General features: G+C 36.6%; 1 pseudogene; it reads left to right on the top strand.

The window, feature by feature from the left end:
- The first annotated feature begins 2,397 nt into the window (after nucleotides 1-2,397).
- On the top strand, nucleotides 2,398-6,447 carry LOC134368148 (DNA mismatch repair protein Msh2-like; annotated as a pseudogene).
- Nucleotides 6,448-14,832: the final 8,385 nt, after the last annotated feature.

Genomic DNA, 14,832 nt, shown 5'->3' with positions numbered 1-14,832 from the left:
GGATCAGCAGTGGTCATGGAACTTGAATATAGCTCTCCAGAGAATAAAGCCAGCAAGTTGGAAAAGCACATGGGTGATGAAATCATGCCATTCAGGTTGACAGTTTCTCAGATAGCCTTACCTAGATAATGGGAAAAAGGCATACTTGAAGGATTTTACTATCAACCTACAGTTTATTGTTAACTTACTCTGCACGATTGTGTTAATAATACCTAGGCCAAATCAAATAAAAGGTTTCCAACTGCCTGAGTTACAGAGCCATTTCATGAGTAAACATACATTAAAGTTTCATGCCAAGCCATGGTGGGAGTGTTTAGGCAATGCTCTTTGGGTGAAAGAACCATGGGAAGTAGAAACCTGTCTTAAAATGTGAATTGAGACTAAGCCTTCAGTGACTCCCCTTCAGCTGGGCTCCAAATTCTAATGCAGCCTAAGGGGCAGAGAATATACTGAAAGAATTCACAAAGTTTCCACAGAATTACTGTGACCTAGTAATTCTGCTGTCTTACAAATGCCTGCTAAATGTTTTGTTTTGATTAGTAAAAGCATTTAGAAGATGGCAGCACTTAGAATATGCTTATAGTGCAGCTGCTCCTGGGATGGGGGCTGGTGGGCTCTAGGGGAATTTGTCCATCATAGTTCCCATGCAATTTTCCAAAGTTTGCTCAATGCCCAGTGGGACTAAACTAGACCAGAGCCTTTTAAACTGAGTCCTAGGGCCTCAGAGGAGCTTAAAAAGTTCTGTGTGATATTTTACTGGTGAATTTAAGGCTATGGATGCTTTATCAAAGTGCTGATTTAAGAAAAAAAACATTTTGTGATTGCTGATTCTGTAACTAGTCTTTTCCTTATCTCAATATTATATTCTTTTCTTTTCTCTGTGGTTTATAAAACCGATTCTAGAGCTGGATTGAGTAAATTCAAATCCCGATTCAGCCATTTACTACCTATTGGTTCTTGAGCTTGTTATTTAACCTCATTAATCTGTCCACTCATTGGTAAAACAGTTTATTTTGAGGATTCACTCGGTTCATATATGTAAAATGCTTAGTACAATACTGGCATATAGTACTCTTATTTTTATATGCTCCCAGGTATGATGATTTGTGATGGAGGCAGTACAGCTCAGTGAGAAAAAAAGTGGACTTGGAGTCAGCAAGCCTGGTTCTAGAATCTCAGTTTTGCCATGAACCACTGTGTGACTTTAAGTAACTTAATCTATTACCTTTTATCAGTTTTTTTGTTTTGTTTTTTGTTTTTTGTTCAAAAGTGATGGCATGTTTTAAAGAGAGAATGAAGGAATGAGGGGCAGTGAGTGGGGGGCTCAGTAGAATCAGGGAATTGAAAAATTACAAAAAGCAAGAAAAAAAGATAGTGGTCTATGTGAAATCCAACATTAGTTTCTTTAATCATAAAATGAGAGAACTGAACTAAGTGATCTCTAAAATTTCTTCCAGCTCTAAAACTGAATGATGTTCTGCAATATTCCATATTGGGGACCAAACCAGAAAAATTTATTAATACAATAGTTTTCAATTCGGCCTAAAATATATTTTACCTAATAAGGAATACAGATGGTCCCCAACTTAAGATGGCTCTACTTAGTAGTTTTTGACTTTGCATTGGTGCAAAAGCCATATGCATTCAGTAGAAACCGTACTTTGAGTACTTCAAATACAACCATTCTGTTTTTCGTTTTCAGTATAATATTAACTAAATTACATGAGATATTCCACACTTTATCATAAAATGGTCTTTGTGTTAGATGATTTTGATGTTTAAGGTAGGCTAGGCTAAACAATGATGTTCAGTAGGCTAGGTGTATTAAATGCATTTTCAACTTATGGTATTTTCAACTTATGGTGGTTTTATCAGATGTAACAGAATCGTAAGTTGAGGAGCATCTGTAGTGTGAAAAGAGAAGTTTTTATTATAACACCCATAAACTTTATTCTTAAATTTACTCCTCTACTATTTTCAGGCTTATTGCAAGTTGCATCACTCCCTAGAAATGGCTCATTGGTTACAAACTGGCATGGATTTTGTTTCATGACAATTTCCTTGATTAAAAAGAGATAGATGCATATCAACCTTTACCACTCCAACATATTTTTTCTCTTCAATATAAAGGTTGTTGCACATCAAAAGTGCAACAATTCTTGAATTAGAAGACAAAAAAAGATGTCTTGTATAGTCTCATGGGAATAAAGGATTTACCATGTATTGGGTACTTAGGAAGAAACCAAAATCATGAGGATGGCCGATTAAACTAGAGACAGAAATGGGGAGAGAAGAATGTTCTGCGTGAAGAAACCTGCGAGTCCAGGGGTGTGGGGTCGCGAGGTTCCCTCAGCTAGGAGGTAGAGAAGTTCTGAAACGGCGGTGTAACTGAAGGAGACACTGCAGCTGGAGAGTGTGGCCAAGGTCAGCTTCATGCACTTCTTCCAGAGCATGCTGGAAAAGGTGACCACCAAGGTGAGCCTCTTCGACCTGGGCAACTTCTACACGGCACACTGCAAGGACATGCTGCTGACTGCCCGGGAGGTGTTTGAGACCCAGGTGGTTTGATATAATCTCTTTTGTTTATTTTTCCTTTGGTTGCCTGTGCTTTTGGGGTCATATTCATAAAGTCTATGTCCAATCCTACTTCCTGAAATGTTTCCCATATGTTTTCTTTAAGGAGTTTTATTGTTTCAGGATGTATATTTAATTCTTTAATCCATTTTGAGTTGATTTTGGTATAGGGTGAGAGGTATGGGTCTAGTTCCATTCTCTTACATATGAATATCCAGTTTTCCCAGCACCATTTGCTGAAGAGGCAGTCTCTTCCCCAGTGTGTAGACTTGGTGGCTTTGTCAAAGATCAAATGGCTATAGTTGTATGGGTTGATTTCTGGATTCTCTATTCTGTTCCATTGGTCTGAACCAACAGAGTGGGAGAAAATATTTGCCAAATTTCCATCCAACAAAGGATTAATATCCAGAATATACAAGGAACTGAAGCAACTTTATAGTAAAAAAAACCAAGTAACCCAATTAAAAAATAAGCAAAGGAGCTGAATAGGCATTTCTCAAAGGTAGATATATGAATGGCCAACAGACACATGAAAAAATGCTCAACATTGCTCAGCATTCAGGAAATGCAAATCAAAACCACTTTGAGATACCATCTCAGTCCAGTTAGGATGGCTAATATCCAAAAGACTGAGAATGATAAGTGCTGGAGAGGTTGCAGAGAAAAAGGAACTCTCCTACACTGTTGATGGGACTGCAAAATGGTGCAGCCTCTATGGAAAATGGTATAGAGGTTCCTCAAACAATTACAGATACATCTACCATATGACCCAGTGATCCCACTGTTGGGTATATACCCAAAGGAATGGAAATCATCATGTCAGATGGATACCTGCACTCCCATGTTTATTGCAGTGCTATTTACAGTAGCCAGGGAACCAGCCTAAATGCTCATCATCTGATGAGTGGGTAAGGAAACTGTGTTATATCTACAAAATGGAATACTACTCTGCTGTAAAAAAGAATAAAATACTACCATTCATAGCAACATGGATGGACTTAGAGAAAATTATATTAAGTGAAATAAGCCAGACACAGAAAGAGAAATACTGCATGTTCTCACTTATTTGTGTGAGGTAATAAAAATAAATAAATATACAAACAAATAAATGGGGGGTGGGGGATAGAAGACACAACAATCACAATAATTACTTGAGCTTGTTAAGACAAGTAACAGATATGATCTTGATGGAGGGAGAGGGTAAGGGGGGGGAGAAGGAATTGGTAAAGGGACACAAAAATCAACTACACTGTATACTGATAAATTAAAATTTACAAAAAAAAAAAAAAAAACATAAAAAAAGACCCAGGCAGTGTTCAAGTGGCAGGAGTAAAGAATCTATAGAATGCTGTGCTTAGTAAAATGAATTTTGATTCTTTTGAAAAGGATCTTCTTCTCATTCATCAATATAGAGTTGAGGTTTATAAAAACAGAGCTGGAAATAAGGTATCCAAGAAGAATGATTGGTATTTGGCATTTAAGGTTTCTTCTGGCAATCTTTATCAATTTGGCAGGCGAGAATTCTACCACTGAACCACCAATGCGCGTTAATCTTTATCAATTTGAAAACATTCTCTTTGGTAATAATGATATGCCAACTTCCATTGGTTTTGTGAGTGTTAAAATGTCCATAGTTGATGGCCAAAGACAGGTTGGAATTGTGTATGTTGACTCCATACAGAGGAAGATAGGATTGTGTGAGTTCCACAGTAATGATCAGTTCTCCAATGTGGAGGCTCTCCTGATTCAGATTGGACCAAAGAAACATGTTTTACCAGGAGGAGAGACCGCTGGAGACATGCGGAAACTGAAGCAGGTTATTCAGAGAGGAGGAGTTCTGATCACAGGAAGAAAAAGAGCTGACTTTTCCACAAAAGACATTTGTCAGGACCTAAACTGGTTGTTGAAAGGCAAAAAGGGAGAACAGATGAATAGTGCTGTCTTGTCATAAATGGAGAATCAGGTTGCAGTCTCATCATTATCTGCAGTAATCAAGTTTTTAGAACTCATCAGATGATTCAAATTTTGGACAGTTTGAACTGACTACTTTTGACTTCAGCCAGGACATGAAATTGGATATTGCAGCAGTTTGAGCCCTTAACCTTTACCAGGGTTCAGTTGAAGATACAACTGGCTCTCAGTCTCTGGCTGCATTGCTGAATAAATGGAAAACACCTCACTGACAAAAAATAGTTAACCAGTGGATAAGCAGACTGTCATCGATAAGAATAGGTAGAGTAGAAGAGAGATTAAATTTAGGGGAAGCTTTTGTAGAAGATGCAGAATTGAAGCAAAATGTACAAAAAGATTTACTTTGTGGATTCCCAGATCTTAATCGATTTGTGAAGAAATTTCAAAGACAAGCAGCAAACTTACAAGATTGTTACAAGCTCCCTAATGTTATACGGGTTCTGGAAAAATATGAAGGAAAACACCGGTCAGTATTGCTGGCAGTTTTTGTGACTCCTCTTGTTGATCTTTGTTCTGATTTCTTCAAGTTTCAGGAAATGGTAGAAACAACTCTGGATGTGGGTCAGGTGAAAAATCATAAAACCTTCATTTGATCCTAATCTAAGTGAATTAAGAAAAATAATGGATGACTTGGAAAAGAAGATGCAGTTCAGCATTAGTAAATGCAGCCAGAGAGCTTGACTTGGACCCTGGCAAACAGATTAAACTGGATTCCAGTGCACAGTTTGGATATTATTTTTGCATAACTTGTAAAGAAGAAAAAGTTCTGCATAACAATAAAAACTTTAGTACAGTAGATATCCAGAAGAATGGTGTTAAATTTACCAACAATAAACTAACTTCTTTCAATGAAGAACATACCAAAAACAAAACTGAGTATGAGGAAACTCAGGATGCCATTGTTAAAGAAATTGGCCATATTTCTCAGGCTATGCTGAGCCAATGCAGACACTCTGTGATGTGTTAGCTCAGATAGATGCTGTTGCCAGCTTTGCTTACGTGTCAAATGGAGCAGGTGTTCTGTATGTATGACCAGTCATTTTGGAGAAAGGAAAAGGAAGAATTATGTTGAACACATTGATACATGCTTGTGTTGAAGTTCAAGATGAAGTTGTGTTTATTCCTAATGGTCTATACTTTGAGAAAGATAATGTTCCACATTATTACTGGCCCAAATATGGGTGGTAAATCAACATATATTTGATAAACTGGGGTGATAGCATTCATGGCCCTAATTGGGTGTTTTGTGTCACGCAAGTCAGCAGAAGTGTCCATTGTGGACTGCATCTTGGCTTGGGTAGGGGCTGGTGACAGTCAATTGAAAGGAGTCTCCATATTCATGGCTGAAATATTGGAAACTGCTTCTATTCTCAGGTCTGCAACCAAAGATTCTTCAATAATCATAGATGAATAGGGAAGAGGGACCTCTACCTATGATGGATTTGTGTCAGGATGGGCTATATCAGATTACATTGCAACAAAGATTGGTGCTTTTGCATGTTTGCAAACCATTTTCACAAACTTACTGCCTTGGCCAATCAGATACCAACTGTAGTACATGTCATAGCACTAATCACAGAAGAGACTTTAATTATGTTTTATCAGGTGAAGAAAGGTGTCTGTGATCCAAGTTGCAGAGCTTGCTAATTTCCTACGCATGTAATAGAGTGTGCTAAACAAAAAGCCCTGGAACTGGAGGAATTTCAGAATATTGGAGGATCATAAGCATATGATGAAATGGAACCAAGAGCAAAAAAGTGCTGCCTGGAAAGAAAGCAAGGTGAAAAAAATTATTCAAGAGTTTCCATCCAAAATGAAGCAAGTGCCCTTTACTGAAATGCTGGAAGAAAAATCACAATAAAGTTAGAATAGCTGAAAGCTGAGGTGATAGCAAAGGAATAAAAAAAAAAAAAAAAAAAAAAAGGAAACCTGTGAGTCAAAATGCCCAGACTATTCAGAACTCATCAGCTTCAAGAATGCAAGGTTCTGGATTAGTCACCTTTGCTGTGGTAACAAGTGACCCAAGAATCTCAGTGGTTTCCAATGATAGGCGTTTATTTCTCACTTGCTTTATAAGTCAGCTGTGGGTTGGCAGCAATTCTTTCCTGGATCAAGGGTGAGGAGCACCACCACAACCAGGACCTACTACTGTCATGGCCAAGGGGAAACGCAAGAGAGTTGGTGAAACCACATGCTGGCTTTTGCTATATCCCATAGATTCTGGTATGTTGTGTTTCATTTTCATTTGTCTTTAGGAATTTTTAAATTTCCTTTTTGATTTCTTCTTTGACCCACTTGTTGTTTACAAGCATGTTGTTTAATTTCCATGTATTTGTGCAGTCTCTAGTGTTCATTTTGTTGTTGGCTTCTAGTTTTATTCCATTATGGTCAGACAAGGTAGTTGATATGATATAATTTCAATTTTTTAAAAAAAAATTGTTGAGACTTGTTTCGTGACCTAACATATGGTCTATTCTAGAGAATGTTCCATATACTGCTGATAAGAGTGTGTATTCTGCAGCTGATGGATGAAATGTTCTATTTATGTCCATTAGGTTCAATCATCCTAGAGTAGAGATTAATTCTGTTGTTTCCTGGTTAATTTTCTATCTGGATGATCTATCCTAAACTGAATGTGGTGTGTCAAAGTCCCCAACTATTACTGTGCTAGAGTCCTTGTCTCCTGTTAGGTCTAAGAGTAATTGCTTTATATAATTGGGTGCTCCAGAGTTGGGTGTGTATATATTTAGAATTGTTATATCTTCTTGTGCAATCAATCCCTTTAGCGTTATATAACGACCTTCCTTATCTTTTTTTTTACTTTCCTTGGCTTGAAGTTTATTTTATTGGATATAAGTATAGTTATTCCTGCTCTTTTTTGGTTTCTGTTTGAATTAAATATCTTTTTCCATCCCTTCATATTCAGACAGTGTGTGTCTTTTTAGATGAAGTGAGTTTCTTATAGGAGGCATATTGTTGGTTATTATTTTATAATCCATTCAGCCACTCTGTATCTTTTAATTGAGGCACTTAATCTGTTTACATTTAGAGTTATTATTGATATGAGACAAAATATGAGATTTTGTCTTATGCTTGCTATGAGGCTTGCAAAAAACATGTTATAGTTATAGCAGGTTATTTTAGACTAATAACAATTTAACTTTGATCCCTAAGCGAAAAGAGAAAACCAAAGCCAACTTTACACTGTAAAAGACAAATGAAAATGAAACACAACATACCAGAATCTATGGGGCATCATCCCCCCTCTACTTTTTGACAATTTGTTGTTTTAAGTTACATCTTTTAATATTGTCTATCTCTTTTATGATTGTTGTATATGTTGCTGTCTTGTTAAGTTTGTCCTTTAGTCTTCATACTAAGGATGTAAGTGGTTCATTCACCACTCCCATGACATTGGAGTATTCTGAGGTTGTCTGTGAACTTACTTTACTAATGAGTCATGTATCTTCAAATGTTTTCTTGCTGCTCCTCAGCATAATTTTCTCTCAGATTGAAGAACTCCATTTAACATTTCTTGTAAGGCAGGTCTATGGGATAGAGAAAAAGCAGTTCTAAGAGAAGTTCATATGAATAAATGTCTACAGGAAAAAAGAAGAAAGAATTTAAATAAACAATCTAACATTACACTTCAAAGAATTAGAAAAATAAGAACAAACCAAACCCCAAACCAGCAGAAGTAAAGAAATAACAAAGATCACAGTGAAAATAAATGAATTAGAGATTAAAAAAGTACAAAAGATCTATGAGACACAGTGTTGTTTCCCTGAAAAGAAAGACAAAATCAATAAACCTTTGTATAGACTAATAAAAAAAAGATGACAAATAAAATCACAAATGAAAATGGAAACAATACATCTGATATCACAGAAAAACAAAGGATCATAAGAGACTACTATGAACAACTATATGCTAATAAACTGGAAAACCTAAAAGAAATGGATAAATTCCTGAACACATACAACTTACCAAGGCTTAATCATGAATAACTAGAAAACCTAAATAGACCAATAATAAGTAATGAGATTGAAGCAGTGATAAAAAAAATCTTTCAACAAAGCAGTGATAAAAAATCTTCCAACAAGGAAAACCCCAGGACAAGATGGCTTCACTGCTGAGTTCTATGAAACATTTAAAGAACTAATACCAGTTCTTTTCAAACGCTTCCAAAAAATTGAAGATGAAGGAATATCTCCAAACTCATTCTACAAGGCCAACATTAATCTCATACAAAAACTGGAAAAAGACAAAACAAAAAAAGAAGGGCCGGCCCGTGGCTCACTCGGTAGAGTGTGGTGCTGATAACACCAAGGCCACGGGTTCGGATCCTATATAGGGATGGCCGGTTTGCTCACTGGCTGAGCGTGGTGCTGACAAAACAAAAAAAGAAAACTACAGATCAATATTCCTAATAAGGATAGATGTGAAGACCCTCAACAAACTACTAGCAAACAGATTCCAACAACACATTAAGAAGACAATTCACCATTATCAAATGGGATCTATCCCAGGGATGCAAGGTGGTTCAACATATGCAAATCAATAAATGTGATACATCACATCAACAGAATGAAGGGAGAAAAACATATGATCATTTAAATAGATGCAAAAAAAGCATTTGATAAAGATTAGCATCCCTTCATAATAAAAGCATGCAACAAACTAGGTGTAGAAGGAATGTACCTCAACACAATAAAGGCCATAAAACAACAAACCCACCGCTAGTGTACTGAATGGATAAAAGTTGGAATTTTTTCCTCTAAGATATAGAAGAAGAATGCCCACTTTCCCTACTCTTATTCAACATAGTACTGGAAGATCTAGCTAGTGCCATAAGGCAAGGGAAAGCATTAAGGGGCATCCAAATTGGAAAAGAGGAAGTCAGACTATCCTTATTTGCAAATGACATGACCATATACATAGAAAACCCTAAAGATCCAACCAAAAAATTATGAGAACTAATAAATTAATTCAGTATACTGACAAGTTACAAAATCAACACACAAAAATCAATTGCCCTCCTATACACCAATAATGAAATGGCCAAAGAAGAAATCAAGAAAGTAATCCCATTCACAATAGCTACCAACGCCCCCCCCCCACAAAAACAACAACAACAAAAAATCTAGGAATAAATTTACCCAAAGAGGTGAAAAACCTCTACAATGAAAATTGTAAAACTCTGGTGAAAAAAATTGAAGAGGACACAAAAAAATGGAAATATATACCAGGTTCATAGGATGGAAGAATTAGCATCATCAAAATATCCATACTATGATTGCTCTGGCTAGTACTTCCAACACTATGTTGAATAGGAGTGGTGAGAGTGGGCATCCTTGTCTAGTGCCTGTTCTTAAAGGAAAAGCTTTCAGCTTTTCCCCATTCAGGATGATATTGGCAGTGGGTTTGTCATATATGGCTTTAATTATGTTGAGATACTTTCCCTGTATACCTAACTTATAGAGGGTCTTTGTCATGAATGAGTGCTGAACTTTATCAAATGCTTTTTCAGCATCTATAGAGATGATCATATGGTCCTTGTGTTTGAGTTTATTAATATGGTGGGCATCCAGATTGGAAAAGATGAAGTCAAACTGTCCCTGTTTGCAGATGACATGATCCTATATATCGAACAGCCTAAAACCTCTACAAAAAAACTGTTGGAATTGATAAATGATTTCAGCACAGTAGCAGGATACAAAATCAACACACAAAAATCAGTAGCATTTCTTTTCTCCAATAGTGAACATGCAGAACGAGAAATCAAGAAAGCCTGCCCATTTACAATAGCCACCAAAAAAATAAAATACTTAGGAATTGAGTTAACCAAGGAGGTGAAAAATCTCTATAATGAGAACTACAAACCACTGCTGAGAGAAATTAGAGAGGATACAAGAAGATGGAAAGATATTCCATGCTCTTGGATTGGAAGAATCAACATAGTGAAAATGTCCATACTACCGAAAGTGATATACAAATTCAATGCAATCCCCATCAAAATTCCGAAGACATTTTTCTCAGAAATGGAAAAAACTATCCAGACATTTATATGGAACAATAAAAGACCACGAATAGCCAAAGCAATGCTCAGCAAAAAAAATAAAGCTGGAGGCATAACACTACCTGACTTTAAGCTATACTACAAAGCTATAATAACCAAAACAGTATGGTACTGGCATAAAACCAGACACACTGACCAATGGAATAGAATAGAGAATCCAGAAATCAACCCACACACTTACTGCCATCTGATCTTTGACAAAGGCATCAAGCCTATTCACTGGGGAAGGGACTGCCTCTTCAGCAAGTGGTGCTGGGATAACTGGATATCGATATGCAGGAGAATGAAACTAGATCCATACCTCTCACCGTATACTAAAATCAACTCAAAATGGATTAAGGATTTAAATATACACCCTGAGACAATAAAACTCCTTAAAGAAAACATAGGGGAAACACTTCAGGAAATGGGACTGGGCACAGACTTCATGAATATGACCCCAAAAGCACGGGCAACCAAAGGAAAAATAAACAAATGGGATTATATCAAACTAAAAAGCTTCTGCACAGCAAAAGAAACAATTAAAAGAGTTAAAAGACAGCCAACAGAGTGGGAGAAAATATTTGCAAAATATACATCTGACAAAGGATTAATATCCAGAATATATAAGGAACTCAAACAACTTTATAAGAAGAAAACAAGCAACCCAATTAAAAAATGGGCAAAAGAGCTAAGTAGGCATTTCTCTAAGGAAGATATCCAAATGGCCAACAGACATATGAAAAAATGCTCAACATCACTCAGCATCCGGGAAATGCAAATCAAAACCACATTGAGATACCATCTAACCCCAGTTAGGATGGCTAAAATCCAAAAGACTATGAACGATAAATGCTGGCGAGGCTGCGGAGAAAAAGGAACTCTCATACATTGTTGGTGGGACTGCAAAATGGTGCAGCCTCTATGGAAAATGGTATGGAGGTTCCTTAAACAATTGCAAATAGATCTACCATACGACCCAGCCATCCCACTGTTGGGAATATACCCAGAGGAATGGAAATCATCAAGTCGAAGGTATACCTGTTCCCCAATGTTCATCGCAGCACTCTTTACAATAGCCAAGAGTTGGAACCAGCCCAAATGCCCATCATCAGATGAGTGGATACGGAAAATGTGGTACATCTACACAATGGAATACTACTCAGCTATAAAAACGAATGAAATACTGCCATTTGCAACAACATGGATGGACCTTGAGAGAATTATATTAAGTGAAACAAGTCAGGCACAGAAAGAGAAATACCACATGTTCTCACTTATTGGAGGGAGCTAAAAATTAATATATAAATTCACACACACACACACACAAACCGGGGGGGGGGGGGAGAAGATATAACAACCACAATTATTTGAAGTTGATACAACAAGCAAACAGAAAGGACATTGTTGGGGGGAAGGGGGGGAGGGAGAAGGGAGGGAGGTTTTGGTGATGGGGAGCAATAATCAGCTACAATGTATATCGACAAAATAAAATTTAAAAAAAATAAATTAATTAATTAAAAAAAAAATATCCATACTACCCAAAGCAATATATACATTCAATGCAATCCCTATCAAAACACCAATAATGTTCTTCACAAAAATAGAAAGAAAGATCTGAAAATTTGTATGGAATCACAAAAGACCCCTTATAGCTATTTGAACAAAAAGAAAGTTGGAGGCATCACACTTCCTGACTTCAGAATATATTATAAAGAGATAGTAACCAAACAGCATAGTACTGGCATAAAAACACACAAATTGACCAATGGACTAGAATAGACAGCCCTGAAATGAACCCACACATTTACAGCTACCAATTTTCAACACAGGTGCCAAAAATATATGATGGGGAAAGGACAGCCTCTTCAACAATTGGTGCCGGAAAAAGTGAATATCTATGTGCAGAAGGTTGAAACTAGACCCCTATCTCTCATCATACACAAAAAGTCAATTCAAAATGGATAAAAGACCTAAATTTAAGATCCAAACTTATGAAACAACTAGAAGAAAACTTAAGGGAAATACTACACAAAATGGGGGTGGGAAGTGCTATTTTGAGTGAGACTACAAAGGCACAGGCAAGTAAAACAAAAATACACAAACGGGACTACATCAAACTAAAAAGCTTCTGCACAGCAAGGAACACTATCAACAAAATGAAGATACAACCTACAGAATAGGAGAAAGTGTTTGCAAAGTATGCATCAGACAAGGGGCTAATATCAAGAATATATAAGGGACTTAAATGACTTAACAGCAAAGAAAGAAAGAAAGAAAAAAAAAAAACCCTCCAAATAACCCAGTTTAAAAAAGGGCAAAGGACCTGAGCAGACACTTCTCAAAAGAAGACATACAAATGGCCAACAGGAACATGAAAAAATGCTCAACATCACTAGTCACCAGAGAACTGCAAATTAAAACCACATTGAAATATCATATTGCCTGTTAGAATTGCTATTATCAACAAGACAGGAAATAACAAATGCTGGCAAGTTAGCAAGGATGCAGAGAAAAGGGAATGCTCCTACATTACTGGTGAGAATGTAAATTGGTACAGCCCTTGTGGGAAACAGTATGGAGGTTCTTCTGAGAACTAAAAGTAGACCCACATTATAATTCAGCTATACCACTATGGGGTATACACCCAAAGGAAATTAAATCAATGCATCAAAAAGACACCTGAAATCTCATGTTTATTGCAATGCTATTCACAACAGTCAAGTGATGGAATCAACCTAAGTGCTCATCAAAGATGAATGGATAAAAATCTGTGGTATAAATATCTCCAATGAATAGACACAAAAATCCTGAACAAAATATTAGCAAACAGAATACAGAAACACATGAAAAAATTATACACCATGATCAGTTGGGATTCAATCCAGGGAAGCAAGGATGGTTCAACATATGCAAGTCAATAAATGTGATACACCACATCAACAAAATCAAGGCCAAAATCAAATGATTATCTCAATGAACATAGAAAAAGCATTTGACGAAATTCCATATCCCTTCATGATAAAGACTCTCAGCAAATTAGGTAGAAAAGGAAAGTATCTCAACAGAAAAAAGCTGTATATGACAAACCCACCACCAATATCATCTTGAATGGGAAAAAGCTGAAAGCTTTTCTCTTAAGAACAGGAAGAAGACAAGGATGGCCACTCTCACCATTCCTATTTAACATAGTATTAGAAGTACTATGGCAAGGGAAAGAGATAAAGGGCATCCAGATTCAAACAGATGAAGTCAAACTGCCCCTATTTGCAGATGACATGATCTTAAATATAGAAAAACCTAAAGACTCTACCAAGAAACTCTCAGAGATGACAAGCAATTTCAGTAATATTGCAGGATATAAAGTCAACACCCAAACATCAGTAGTGGTTTTATTCTCCAGTAATGAACTAGCAGAAAAAGAAGTCAAGAAAGAAAGCCCATTTACAAGTCAGAAAAAAAAAAAACAAAATACCTAGGAGTCAATTTAACCAAGGAGATGAAGGATCTCTACAGGGAAAACTACAAGTCACTACTGAAAGATATTAAACAGGACACAAAAAGGTGGAAAGACATTCCCTGCTCCTGGATTGGAAAAACCAACATTGTGAAAATGTCCATACTACCTAAAGTGATTTACAGATTCAATGCAATCCCCTTCAAAATAGCAGTGACATTCTTCCCACAAATAGAAAAAAAATCCTAGCATTCATATGCAACAAAAGACCCCAAATAGCCAAGGCAAGCCTGAGCAAAACCAATAAAGTCAAAAATATTACACTACCTGACTTCAAATGGTACTACAGAGTTATAACAACTAAAACAGCATGGTACTGGCATGAAATCAGACACACAGACCAATAGAACAGAATAGAGAATGCAGAACTCAATCCACTTACTTACAGCAAACTGATCTTTGACAAAGTCACCAAGAACATACATTGGGGAAAGGACAGCCTCTTCAACAGATGGTGATGTGAAAACTGGATATCCGTATGCAGAAGAATAAAAGTAGACCTGTCCCTCCTCCGATATGCCAAAATCAACTCAAAATGGACTAAAGACTTAAATATAGATATGAAGCTATAATACTCCTAGAAGAAAACATAGGGGAAATACTTCAGGTTGTAGGTCTCAGCAAACAGTTTATGAATAAGACCTCAAAATCATAGGCAACAAAAAATAAATAAACAAATGGGATTATATCAGACTAAAAAGCTGCTGCACAG

The sequence above is a fragment of the Cynocephalus volans genome, chromosome X (genome assembly GCF_027409185.1).
Source record: "Cynocephalus volans isolate mCynVol1 chromosome X, mCynVol1.pri, whole genome shotgun sequence".
Classification (NCBI taxonomy): Eukaryota; Metazoa; Chordata; class Mammalia; order Dermoptera; family Cynocephalidae; genus Cynocephalus; species Cynocephalus volans.
Note: the sequence above shows the minus strand (reverse complement) of the source record. Positions and strands in the feature narration are given on the sequence as shown.